This window comes from Fistularia commersonii, chromosome 34 (genome assembly GCF_037954325.1).
Source record: "Fistularia commersonii isolate RoL2024-O1a breed Wild chromosome 34, RoL_Fcom_v1.0, whole genome shotgun sequence".
NCBI lineage: Eukaryota > Metazoa > Chordata > Actinopteri > Syngnathiformes > Fistulariidae > Fistularia > Fistularia commersonii.
Window position 1 is genome coordinate 8,407,092 of NC_141317.1, and position 14,067 is coordinate 8,421,158.

Consider the following 14,067-nt stretch of genomic DNA (forward strand, 5'->3'; position numbering starts at 1 on the left):
AAAGTCACTCCGCTTCTTCTCTACCTGTGCGTCAATAACGTAGCAGTTTAATATGTACACGTACGTAAAACAGCTCGCCAAATTTACATTAAGCACGTGCAAATTCTCTTGCAATTTCGAGTTTCTATAAAACCCATAATGTTGACAAAACGCTCTGGACCGACAAAAGCACCTGCGGCAGGAAGATGCTATCTATCGCAGATAAAGTTAAACTTCTGGACATGCTAAGGGAAGGTAAAAGCTATGCGGCTGTAGTTCGGCATTACGGAATTTATGAATCTTCCGTTCGTTCCATGAAGAAGGAAGAAAAAAACATAAGGACGACAGCAGCAATCATTTTCGCAGCAGCAAGAAGGTCGCGGTGGGCGGTGCTAATCTCCACAATTTGAAGCCTTCTTTCACACTGATGATTAAAATTATTATTTGACAGTACAGTACAGAAGTTATTTGTTGAAAAAACATTTGTAAAGTACAGTACTTTTATTAGTGAAACAAATGATTGAGCCTGTAGAATGGTTTGTTCTTTCTTTTCAATGTATAATAGAGTATTTCATCGTATAATAATTGTAAAAAAAAAAATTAAGGTTTCTACTTCACGGATTTTGCCTATCACGGGTTCTTTTTGGAACGTAACCCCCGCGAAAAACAAGGGTATACTGTATTTCTTTTGAGACCTTTTAAGATGTTCTCACGGGCCACATTCGGCCCGCAGGCCTTGAGTTTGACTCAAAAATGCGCAGACGTGTGAATGAGAGAGCGAGCGGTCGTATGTCCCAATGGGCGAACCCCTGCAGGATAAGCAGAATACATGACAAATGAATGAACGTACGGCAAAAAGTAGGTCAGAAACATCCACACATTCGATAACAAACAGGTGCCGCCAGCTTTCTCGCTTCGATGAAGTCGCAGAGAAACAAAGTCCGATTTTACCATTTGCACTCCGGAGAAAACGGGGAAAATTGTTTATTTTCCGTACGTTCTGCAGACTATTAGAGATGACAGGGTGGAGCGAAAGGACGCGGGACGTGAAGATCGTGGAAAGCACGGACGTGTCTCGGAGTTTGTCTGGAGAGTCGTCTCCAACACGTTTTTAGGAAATTCAATCACTCCATCGTGTGCTTCTTCTAATTAACTGTTTTCTCACGCTGGTTGTTTGGCTTCGAGTCGTCGGAGACAAAGGGGACCTGACGGCATCCCATCGGTTGATAAGGCAGGAGGGAAGAGAGTGTGTGTGTGTGTGTGTGTGTGTGGGGGGGGTGAATTGTGATAGAGACGTGCTCACTCTAATCTCTACAACGGGGACCTGCTCACATTATTTTGTCTTGTTGATAATATTCACACTGTACAACATCCTATCAGGTGATATCGCGGCCTTTGGAGGATTAGCAGGAGTATGATGGGTTTTGTTCTGTTTTGTTGGAGGGGATAATTCCTTTTGAAATATTCTAACATTTTCAAACTAATATGGAAATGGATTTTGGCTTTTTTTTTTTTTTTTTTGTTTTTTTTTTTCGGTTTTCATCCGAGAGGTTTCTTCAGGACACTGCGGCGGAGCAGTGAATCATTTGAGTGATTGAAAGACAAGGGACAGAAGCAAATAGGCCCAGATGCTGGATTGTAAAGACAGAGAGACGGATCCGGGGGCCGAAATGAGCAATAAACCGTCTCTGTTTTCTCTTTTTTAACGAAGGGCGACTGTCAAGGCTTCGTGCCACCCGCTCTCTTTGTATTGATGGGTTACATGAAAGCGTTAGCTTCAGGCGGCTAACGCTCGTGCCACAGCGGTTAATACAGGAGCTCCAGATAAGCCACCGCTCCACTACCTTGTTATTGCTCTTTCATAGAATGCAAATAAGAGGATAATAACAGCGGATATGATCCCGCGGGACATTGTTTGTTCTCCGCTTGTTTTCGGTCCGGAGTCAAACAACAGAAAAACACCTCTTGTTTGTGTCTGAGGTAACCCCACCCCTGGTTTTTGTTTTGCCATTTTGACATTGGAGGAGATGAAATCATGTGTGAATTATAGCAAAGGCCCCCAATGAAAATATCACCTTGTTAAAAGGCAATATTGTTTTCAATTAATGGATTAATTAACATATCTAACCACCAGGTGACCGCATATAAATCATTCATTATCATTGCTCTGCTAACCTTCCGGTGTTATCTCGGAGGTCCAACAGGCGTCCCGTCCCCCCCCCGGGCGCCCCGTCTCAAGGTTGATCGGCAGAGAAGATGGACAGGAGACAGCTGCCCATCAGTCTCCTGCTCCGGAGAGCCATTAGGGCGCGGTTTGTGTTTGCGTCTGTGTGTTTGTCATTTACAGGTTTAATTAGACAATGGTGTTAATGGAGAGGATGACTTTGACACGGTCATTCCAGGGAAACTCCGGTAACAGTATAGACGGGGAGGGAAATGAATATGTATATAGATGTGCGCAAACAGAGGGAAAGAGTAAAGGGAGGGTCATGTTGAGGTTATTTATGAATGGGTGGCTATGGGTGTTTGAGAATGTGTGTGTGTGTGTGTGTGTGTGTGTGTGTGTGTGTGTATGTCTGTTAGTGCGTTTGCTAATGGAGCCCTGCACTGTGTCTGTGGTGGTCCAGGTCACCTGCAGCTCCCTCTGTTGTGTCAAGGATTATCCCAGGAAGTGAATTGGAGCAACAGTAATGTGAAGCATGACACTTACTGTAATACACACGCACACACACACACACACACACACACACACACACACACACACACACACACACACACATAGACACTGCTGCTTCTTACTGTAACTCCGGATCTAGTGCTAAAATGCTCTGGAGGTATGGTCCCTTTTTTTTGTTTTGTTTTGTTTTTTTTACCTCATATTTTTATAATTCACTGAATCAAACATGTAGCTGTTCATTTGCAACTTTATTATAGATGTTTATCCATTGTTTTCCTCAAAAAAGAACACGCCCATTACCAATTTGAAATATTCGTTTTTTGGAAAGCAAAATGCTAAATATCGCTAATCCCATCAATCATAATCTTTCCTTTATTATTATTGAAAACAACAGAAAAAAAAGTGTCTTCTGATACAAGCCAGGGAATTACACAGGACGAAATATAATCTCTCTTTGAGCGTGCGTGCACACACACACACACACACACACACACACACACAAGCATACACACACACACACACACACACACACCCATGGACACACAGAGACTTCTGATCTTCCTTATAAGGTGAACATGGGATTTCTGGTAATGTCCCTGCTCCATTTTCATTTTAATCACGGCAATGGGATCAGACAGGCTGGTGGGGCAGGGTTGGCCTGGCTCGGTTGATTGTTCTGATTGAGTTTTCTTTGTTTGGCAGATATGTAATACAGCCTGCTTAAGAGGATTTGATAAGAGGAAGGAGGTTATTGTGTGATTTAATCATGTTCACCGGGGTGAACATGCACTTGTCCATCTCCTGACAGCGAGTCTGAGGAGCAAGTTTGTTGGTATTAGAACCGCATACTGCTGGTATGCCGCGATCGCCTCGCCGTGCACATTTGTGACATCCTTTTCTCGTTCTTGCAGCGGACGCGGCGCCGCTTGTTGAGGAATGTAGCGGGCAGGAATGCGCTTCTAATTGAATTTGGTGCGCAAAAAGGTGCGAGTTCATGACGGAGGACTCCGAGGTTGTGATGCAACGGTGTATTTTTGGAGACCGAAACAAAAAAAAAAAAAAATGTAGGAATGGATGTTGTCGGAATAAGGCGAATAAAAATTTGGGAATGAGACCAGGTGGGTGGTCAGGACGGATCAGTGACCGAAAAAATCATCATACACGGTGCGGAGTAATTACATTCATTTTTATTATCATTATCATTTAATGCAGGTGGTCTGCTGCTAAATCATTGATTTGATATAAATGAATTAACAACAATGGTAGATTTAGAGATGGTAAAAACAGGACGCCTGACAGTTCGGCATGTCTAAAGATCCGACAGGGTTTGCAGGGCTTCTTCTTGATATGCAGATCCATTCCTCCCAGAGTTGGTTGATGGGAGAAAAAAAAACTTATTTGGTGGGTCCTAGATAACACACCGTGTTTAAGCATATGCGAAGTGTTTGAAGTAAACCGGGGATTTGTTTTTTTTTTGTTTTTTTGTTTGGTTAATCTTTCATGTCACAGTTAAAAAATGTGGAGCACCGAGGTGTCACTGGAAAGCAGCTCTCTAAATATGTATGCCGTTTTTGATACGTGTCTGGTCTTGCCGTCTGTCACCGGGAGGATTAAACGGACTGAGGTGGTGTGGTGACCCCCTTTTTTTTTTCCCACCCAGTTGTTCCCTCTCCAATGTCCATTTTCACTCTTTGGTTTTCCTCATTAATATAAGTAAGAGGTATCACGTGCCCCTCCCCAAATATAATCACCACTGGCATATGGATACGGCTACAGCTGTGCAGACTTGTAATGCTGTGTGTAAGTGCGGATGTATCTGTATGTATATGGGGGGTGGGGGGGGGCTTTAAGCTTAGCATTAGCTTTGCTCAGTTTGTGGATTTTTCTCCATCAGCAGCAGTATTATTTACAGAAGGCCCAGTAGGGTGCTCGCTGGTCGCGGGTAGGGTGCCTCCCTTGGTTACACACTGGGCATTTGGAAATGACGGTTGGTTTAATTCTAATCACGCAAATCAAAATAAAAGCCTGTAACATCTGCTGGAAGAGCCTGAAAAGGCTGCATATATCCAAGTTGTTGTTTTTTTTAAGTTAGATGCAACTACAACAATAATTATAATAGGCATTTTTTGACTGTACCCTTAATTACTTAATCCTCTTGAAGGCCCCCTTGCCTTTGAAAACAGGGTCATCCCTCCATGTGTGTGTGTGTGTGTGTGTGTGCGCTGTAATGCTATGAATATCATGAGGAAATCTACATAAGCATGCATGTTTAACATTTATTCCCCACGGACCTTCACGGTGGCAGATCCGGTGCAGCTAAAGACATACCTCTCTGTGCCGCCACCTCCGTTAACCTCTGGTTAAACCTGCATCCCCTGCAAATTACAATTACATCGCAATTATGTGTAGCAATACTCAGTGTCCCCGAACGGGAGGGGTGGGCAAATTTGCATCTTCGGTGTATCCGATCTTTGTCCACATGTCCAGAGTGGATCCGAAGTTCAGATGTTCTTGCAGCGGGACGGCGGCGCCATCCTCCCCGCCACCGTGTAGTAGCTATTATTTCCGAAGTCTCCTATCCCGTGACATTTAAAGCCTAATGACTGCACAGACTGCTTTGTGGTTGAATTGCTGGCTAGTTGGTGTGACTGGTTGGCTTAGCATCAGCTGTTGGCCTGGCCAGGCTCAACTCAGATTGCTCCAGATTAGGAGATGGGGCACTCTGAGACCAACTATGATCCATATTAAAGCTGCATAAAATGAAAATTGCAAAGATTTAGCGGAGGATCATAGGCCACAGAGAATTTAATCACAACCTGGCAGTGTGTGTGTGTGTGTGTGTGTGTTTGAGAGAGAGATAGCATAGTGACACAAGGATTATTGATGTAGGCTGTATTTACTTATCAAGCCAGTGTTCATAGATGTATCACAAATACAGCTCTTCTCTGCAGCCCTTTCTTGCAACGGCTTCCCAGAACGCATAACAATAGATGAAAAGTGCCTGTTCCCGTGTTTTCAATTTTGCCGGCTAATACGGCACGTTCTCAGACAAGAGATGAAGAAAATAGCTCGATTAAAACGAACCAAGATGCACCCGTAGCGCTGCTGCTGCTGCTGCTGCTGCTGCGTGAAAGGGTGTACTCTTGTAATCCCCCCGAAAGCTGTAAATACGATAACGGTGCGTTCACAAGGCGGTCCTGTCATTGATAACCGCTCAATCCTCAGACGTAACATCCAGGCATGGTTATGCCTGACAAATAAAAAACGAGACGTGCATGTGAAAGCGTGTGTGTCTATTGAAACATGCAACAGCAGTGTGTAACCGTTGAATTTAAAGCGTATTGTAACTTTGTTTTTTTTAGGATGACTGGTATTTTGCGGTTGAAAGTATATAAGACGAGCGAATGGTTTCTTCTCAGGGAATCAATCGGTCACATGATCACTCCCTTGAAAAATGGCGCCACAATAATGTTTGTTAAATATATTTCAGTGAGCGTCTGAGGAAGAGCGTATTTTTGTTCGAAAGGTCACGCCGTAATACATTTTTTTGTAAAATAAATTATTTCTAAAGCAGTCTTAACGTGCAATTTTTTTCCAAACTTTTATCCAGAACACCCTGGGATATATTTTTAATGTGAAATCTTTGCAAAGCTTTTATTTGGTTTGTACTTGTGATGCTCCTCCTCTTGGTTTTTCCCCTTCAGGGCTCGAATCATCCAACTCTCTCCTCTGCATTCTCCACACCTTGAAGTTTTGGGGTTTCTGAACGTGGTCTTTTCCTTTTTCCACCTCCCGCAGCCTCACGTTCGGACGAGCGTCTTCCCTTTTTTTTTTTTTTTCAACTCGCAATCTTCATTGTCTCATCTCCTAGGTTTTTTTTGCACCTGCCTTTCTTCAGCTGCTTCCTCCCTCCCATTTTCTTCCATTCCATATTTCCAAATCCCTCTCCAAGAGTAATATGTGTGTGCGCATGTGTGCGTGCACGCCTGTGTTTCTCAAACACGCGCACACACATACAGGGAACGACTTAGATTGAGCAGATGGTGACCGTATTCATTTTTCCCCGACTAACATTAACCATTCATTATAGACTGCAGACTAAGCCAATCCCACATCCGCCCCCATGCAACATGCACACACACACACACACACACACGCTCACATTCATACACACACAGGGTGTCCAATAATTTTGCCATTAGCCCGGTCCCAAAATCCTCTGCGCCCCACAGTCAGTGTTGATACTGGCTCCTTCCAGACGGTCCCAGTTCTGCTCTGACTCAATCTGTTGACATTTCTGCATTTCTCATTCTCCACCCGTGACTCAAATCTCCCTTTTTCACGTCTTCGGCAACCCACATCAAGACGGCGGAGCATCTGACGACCGCCGTGACCCCCCCCATCCCACCCGCCCCCGGCGTACACCTCCATCCAGTGTCGCTATCTTGCTATCTTTTTGTTTTTTGTGTTTTTTTTTTTTTTTTTTTTGGAAATCTTCGTTCCTTACGCTTTCGCTGTCTGGGTCCCTTTTGGCAACATTCGTTCCGAGACACACACAATCACTTGTTTCTCTTTCCCCTCCTCCCTCTCCTTCTGCGCCTAGTTTACCTCTTCTTTTCTCTTCTATATCTCCGCAATCAAGTACAAAAAAAAAAAAAAAAACAGTTTGACGATAAATCACGTTTAATCTCTGGCTTGAAGAAAAGATGAGCATTAATCCACATCTGTCCATATAAAAGTTTACCACTCATATTTCAGACCTCATTAGGCCTCGCTTTTAAGCCTCGTGTTTGCCGTCGTCTACATCCGTGCAACTCGCCGGGGAAAGATAAATTCACCGGAAGACGAGTGTGTGCTTTGCCGTCGGAGCGACGGGGCGAGGCGTCGGCCCGATGCCCTTTTGTGCAAACCGAAGGGTGCGGAAGCGGAGAACTTTCACACACTTAAACTAATGAGAGTTTTACATGCAGCCGGAGAGCGAGTGTGAGTTAGTGTTCCTTGTGCATCTGCTGGATATTAATCGCCCAGCGGCCTGAAGGCTTTACTCGCTTCCCCTTTGCTAAACTGCACCAAATGCTGCCTTTTATACAGACTTTACCACTACATTATGTTTTATAGAATTGAGGCCACTAATTATGGCTTTAAGATTCCCTATAAACCCGGGTCAACACTACAGAAAAAAACAGATGGATCCCAAAACTCACCATATAAACCTGAACTTCAGCTATGATAATGTCCATCCATCCATCACGTGCATAGGGTGTATTTTCGCTTTGTTTTTGCCGCCTGACAAATCAAATCTGCATTTTGTTTCCGGAGTCAGACGAATACAATATAAGGTGATTCCTTTTACCGGCGACTGTGTATTTCTGGGACGATTCCGACTTATATTTTGTTATGTACCGGAAACTACGTGCAGTTCTGCTACATATGAGAGTCTCCCCTCCGTCTTTTCAAACTGAAAACGCGGAGGAACTTTTTTCAAACTCCTTCGAATGCATTCTGTTAATATTCAATCATCGTTTTGAATTGTGCATCTTTGTTTTGAAATCGCATCCGGGATTATCACAGATTAGGCGACACGCAACTCTCATCGGGAACTTCCTAGATGGACCGCGACATGCAAGAGGACACGTGTGACTTTAAAATTCAAAATCAGGCGACATGTTCCCCCTTTCGCTCCCTCAGACGAGCTTCCGCCATGAGTGACGGAGGCCCCGAAAATCGCCGGGTGTTTTCGTCGTTCCCCCTCCGCTTCGACGCCGTTACGCGTTCAATCGACCTCAAAATCCCGCCGAACACCCCGAACACGTCCGGTCTCCCCGAAGCTCCCGCAGTGTGTAAAGTGACTGCAGAGCGGCCGGTGGGTGAGGACAGTCACTGTGTTCTGTAAGGGGATTGCAGTAATTACTGGGATCTGTGCACCGTATTTATCTTTTCAAGGGACGGGTGATCCTGCCATAAAAAGCCCAACATTTGGCAGTTAACTAATGCACACCATTAGATTGATTGTGTCGGATTTGAGTTTGCACTCAGCGCGCGCACACGCGTGTGTATGTGTGTGTGTGTGTGTGTCCCAAATATTCAACCGCTGTGGCGCTCTGTGATGCCTGTTAAATAATGCTCGGTTGTTCTGCGTAATCCTGATTAAGTAGGGGTTAATGTGAGTCTGTTACACTTTCTCACAGACTCCCTGAATGTAACCGGCTGCGACAAACGCTTTCGCTTAAACGAAGCGAGACCCGAGGAACCGGCGGGACCCGACGGAGGTCCGAGCTTCCGCGTTTTCCACGATAACCGTCGCGGTGGGAAACGAGAACGGCCTGATCGGGACGAAATTAAAAGCCCGAACGCCGGCATTATTCACAATCTGACATTAGCAATCAAATAAAAGAGAGTAAATAATGAAATAAAATGAAATTATCACTCTTCTTGGATGTGGCAGGGAAACAAGCAGATTGACCACACTCCTCTTTCCAAAATCCTCCCCCGTGCAGGCAACATGTTCCTCACGTCCATCTTGGCTGTTTTTTTCAGATATTTGGTGTCAGCGAGTGTGTCTGTGTCCGTCTGTGTGTATGTACGTGTAAATCCGTGCATGCCTTTGACTGTGTGTGTGTGTGTGTGTGTGTGTGTGTGTGTGTGTGTGAGTGCGGGTTGTGAAGACGGAGGCTGCACCAGGCTGTCCAGCCTACACACAAACCGTCCCGTCGTTAAATCACCTCACTGTTCCATCCACCATCGACCGCCCTGAGCATGTTTTGCATTTGATGTCTGTTTTGGTTGAAATGAAAGACACACGGGGAGAGGAAATAAAAATAAAAAAAGATACCGAGAGGATGTGAGAACGCCGGACGTCAAGGTAACCGCGTTGTCGGCGTGTTAATAAAACTAACTTTTGCCGACGCCGTCACTTCGAACGTCTCCTGCGCGCGCGTTTAATTTCTGTTCTTTGTCCCCTTTCCCCCACTTGTTCCTTATTAATTTTTATGCTTCTGACCTCAGTAACGGACATGAGTACACAGATATATTACAGTAATTATCTAATTTTACAGTGCCATTAAATGTCACAGTAATCCAGAGTTATGACATTAATACAATAAAAAGGGTTCGGGCCAGAGGGATGATAACTTAATACTGGCCCGAACCGTCTCCTGTGGATCTTCGCCAGTTTTATCAACATTGTCAGTGCCTTAAGAGGCTCCTACGACACGGCGTACGCGATAACAATATCTGCTATCGGGTCTAAAACGTCTGTCCGGGCTTTTAATAAATACATTTCGTGATTCGAACGACACCCGGCGTGGAAAAAAAATAAAAAAGTCTCGTCGGGGAAGTTCGAAGTCGCGGCGTTTCCGGCTCGCCGCGCTCGTGCTTCGCGTTCGGACAAGTTTCCGCGAGGATTTAGATCAGCGGCGTATTATATTTAGATTCTCCTCGTTTTTCGAAGATCCTGGCCGGCGATGGTGTTATTTACTGTGGCTCTGACTGAGGCACTTTTGGGAGCGGTTCAATTTCAAAGCCGTGCCAATCTACTTGTTCCTTTTTTTGTCTTCTTTTCACCCCCCCAGCACGCGCCGCCACCCTACCCCACCCCGCCATGTCCGACTATTTCTCTCGCTCTCGTTTCTGCGTTACCTCTTTCCCAATAGAGAGAGGTAGCACAAATGGCGATTTGAAATATTCAAACGCACTTTGTTGTTCGGGGGACAATGCACCTCAGCAGATGGGCCATCACTGTGCAAACCCCAATGTATGCAAATCTTCATACAAAGCAGCCCAGGATGTTTTCCATATAACACAAGTGCCTCAGGCCCTGTTTTAATCCCTCTTTACCCGCAGCCAATGCACTGTTTCATCCAGTCAAACGCCTTAAGCGCTATGTCAACTTGGACATCTGGCCACATAACTGAACCAAAAAAAAAAAAAAAAAAAGGAAAAGAGAAAAAAAAAAGTGTGCATGTTTGTTAGTCTGGGAGCGTGTTTGTGGAGGGTTAGGAGGAGATAGAGGTGATGCGGTGCAGGCTGTTGCGGTGGAATATCCTGAGATGAAATGATCAGTGGGGTCATTAGTGACACAGTCTATCAAAGAGCCGGGAGTATTATTATTTTCCGAAGTGGGTGCTTCGCCCTCCTCACCGGGGGGGGAAGCAGGTGCCAGTGTTGCTTTCTTCATTGTCTCTTAACTTGCTCTGCTGTTTTCTCACTTGTTTTTTTTTTCCTCGCCCCCAACTCCCCCCCGCGCCCCCGAGCCCCTCCAGGAATAAGCAACCACACGTACGCACGGATGTGCACGGATGCGCACAAACACACATGACTCATTTACACGGAAGCGAACGCGCCGCCCGCAGACTCCGGTCGGTCAGAATCCTGATTTTTGTCGTTGTGACATTTGAAGAGCGCCGCCGCACAGCCAGACACCTGGATACACATGGCATCATTCACGAGTGTGCGTCTGTGTGTGTGTGAGGTGTGTGTGTGTGTGTGTGTGTGCGTGCAAGGTGTGCTTCAGGAGAGGGGGGAAGGTGCCATGGAAGACAACATCTCCTGAGGGCACCTCATCAGCTTTTCCTGGACAGACCACAAGTTCAGACGCTCGTGGCGATGCTGCATGTCCTTATCGACCCGCGCGGCGGACGTGCATGTACCTCCTCATGCACGCCCACGTGCAAGACAAAGATTCACGGGTTCACGATGGAATATAAGGTCACGCGGACGATTTATTAGGTCGCATTTGTAATTAAATAGCACTTTAATTCATTGATTTCAGAATGTCAGGGAAAATGAAAATCACTGAAAAAAAAAACACTATTAGAGATTATTAGATTAGCTCATTTTGCCATTGCTCTTAGAGGCTTAATTGCTATATGATCAATTCATTACCCCGGATATATGCAAATATGTCTCAATTGCAAGATATATCTATATCTTCACATATATCTCTCTACATATTACTTTTGCTTCATTTCCTTGACTGCCAGGAATTTTGAAAATGTACATCTGAGAGCACTGGCTATCTATAAAAATCACAAAATCAAGCATTCTAAACAGGAGGATGTTACGATCCTCTATGTATATCATGAATTTTGATGGCAAAAAAAAAAAAATGTTGAATTTTTCCCGTTTGCTTGTTTTTCGCCAAAATTATAAGAGAGTGTCTGGGTTGCGAGTAGCCACTCCGTATCTGAGCTTTTTGAGCATATTCCATTTGCACTGTGTTTGTATCTGGCATGAGAGAGACTGCCCGCAGCTTTTGTGATGGTCTGTGGATACGTGTGGATGTGTGCAAGTGTGCTTAAACCTCAGGCCACGGTTGTGCATGTGTCTGTACGTATGCCCTGTTATGTGTGTGTGTTTCCTTGTATTTGAGAGCAGGCGCACGCGTGCGTGTGTGCGTGTGTGTTTGCAAGGAAAGAAAGAGTGTAGGTGAGTGCAGAAGACGAACCTGTCAGTTTCACAGCTGGCTACTCTGGCTGCAGGGCCGGGGTTGAAGCCGGGTGACACTCGGCATCACAGCATCGCAGCGCAGGGCCCGAGGTAAACACACAATAATATACCGTGAGGTGATGTAGATGCGTGCACTTTCGCGCACATACCTTGCAAGGTTGCGCCAGCCCATAAGACCAAGAGTCCGGTGCAGCACAGAACCTGAGTAAGTCATTATATCTTTTTCAGACTTCTTTTTTTTTTTTTTTTTCTTTTTTCCTGGCTCGGCAGAGGTGTGAACGACATCACAGACCAGATTGCCTGGCAATGGACTGACCATCATGTTGTAAAGAATGGGCGGGGGTAGGTTGAGAGGAACACGCTGTAAAATAACGAGAGGAAAGTATATCGGAGAAATAGCCTCGCGTGGACGGACTTTACAAAAGGACGGGCTCGGATGTCGGCTCGTCTTTCCCCCCCCTCCCGCTCCTTCGTCCCCCCGCGCGTCTTTTTTGCACGATCGGGACAATCGCGGCCGCTCCCGACGCGCTAGCGATGATGAAATCCGACGTGAGCTATTAGCTGGATGGTCTCTTCCTGCGTCAAGAAGAGACGCCGTCCTCGTCTTTCGGTCTCATTTCAGGACTCGCTTCACAGTGTGTTCCTGAGCGGAGTGGACTCGGTGGAGATAAAGGCCTCGGGCGTTCCTTCCCCCTCCCTCCTCACCCCCCGAACCCGCTCCGTCCTCCCCATCCCCGCACATTTACATCTCCGGCAAGCTGGGAGTGATGGGGAATTCTTCAGGCTATCCAGAGGACGACCGGCATTTAGTTATCGATTAATACGTACGGTTAACGTAGAAAACACGCGACGGCGGGATCGTCGGCTTTACGCGATATTCAAAACAACGCGGACCGAGATGGAGAAACATCCCGGATATCGTTCACGTTCTGCAGAGAAAGACCCGGAACGCGTTCAATCACGGACACAAAGTAAACATGATGTCAGGAGAAATGAAACCAAGTTTTGACTGCCGCTGCCGAGAGACGTCCTCGGATCTGAAGTTTACACAAATGATTGTGCCTCGGTGATTTTGCCCCGGACGCGTGTGTGTGTGTGTGTGTGTGTTTTCCTCCACGTGTCCATTTATGGCTACGTGTGTGTGTGTCTGCACTCGGTGATCAACTTCTGCTAAATACTAATTACTGGATACTTAGTGCGGATGCCCTTTCTATTGCGTCCCTTTGGTATAAACATTAATTATAGCTCTTTTTCTCCTTTGTAGCTCCGTCATCATTATTCCATCGCATCCCCCGAGGAGCGAGACAGAGCCGAGGCCGGGGCCAGGGCTGGACCGGGCTGGGGGAGAAAACGCTGTACAACCAGAGCGCCAGGACCTGGGAATGCACACAAGTGATATTTGTGTGCTGAGATCAAAAAGCATTTACCTTTAGATGTTTCGCGATATGAATATTCAACATCCTTATTGAAATCTAATTTGGGTCTCCTTGTCTCAGGGGTCTTTTCATCAGTGCCTGTTGCCTGAGGCCACTGCTGATTGACAGTCAAACTTTTGTAAAAGAGCAAGCAGGAAAAAAGGGGAGATCTGGTGGTGTTGGAGATGTGAGCCATGTGAAGCCGGGGAGAGCTGGAACAGATGAGTGGAGAGGTACGAAGAGGGCGATGGGGGTGGGTAATTTAACCTCTTTCCATGCATGCACAAACAGAAGGCTGCCAGATATTTGGTGCCGTTGCCTTACCTAGAAATTATTCATCGGGGTTTCATCGCTTTTAGTCCTTTTTCCTGCGCGCGTTCATTTCGACCATGCGCAAAAAAATCATCGTTCGCTCAGTCGTAAATCTTCAAAATTAATTTCCCCCCGTTTTCAACCTCCCCGTTTTGATCGATACGGAAAAAAAAAAAAAAAAAAAAAGACGCCATTTACAGCATTTTTCCTGGTTTCAAAAGCCGCTTCTCTGTTCCT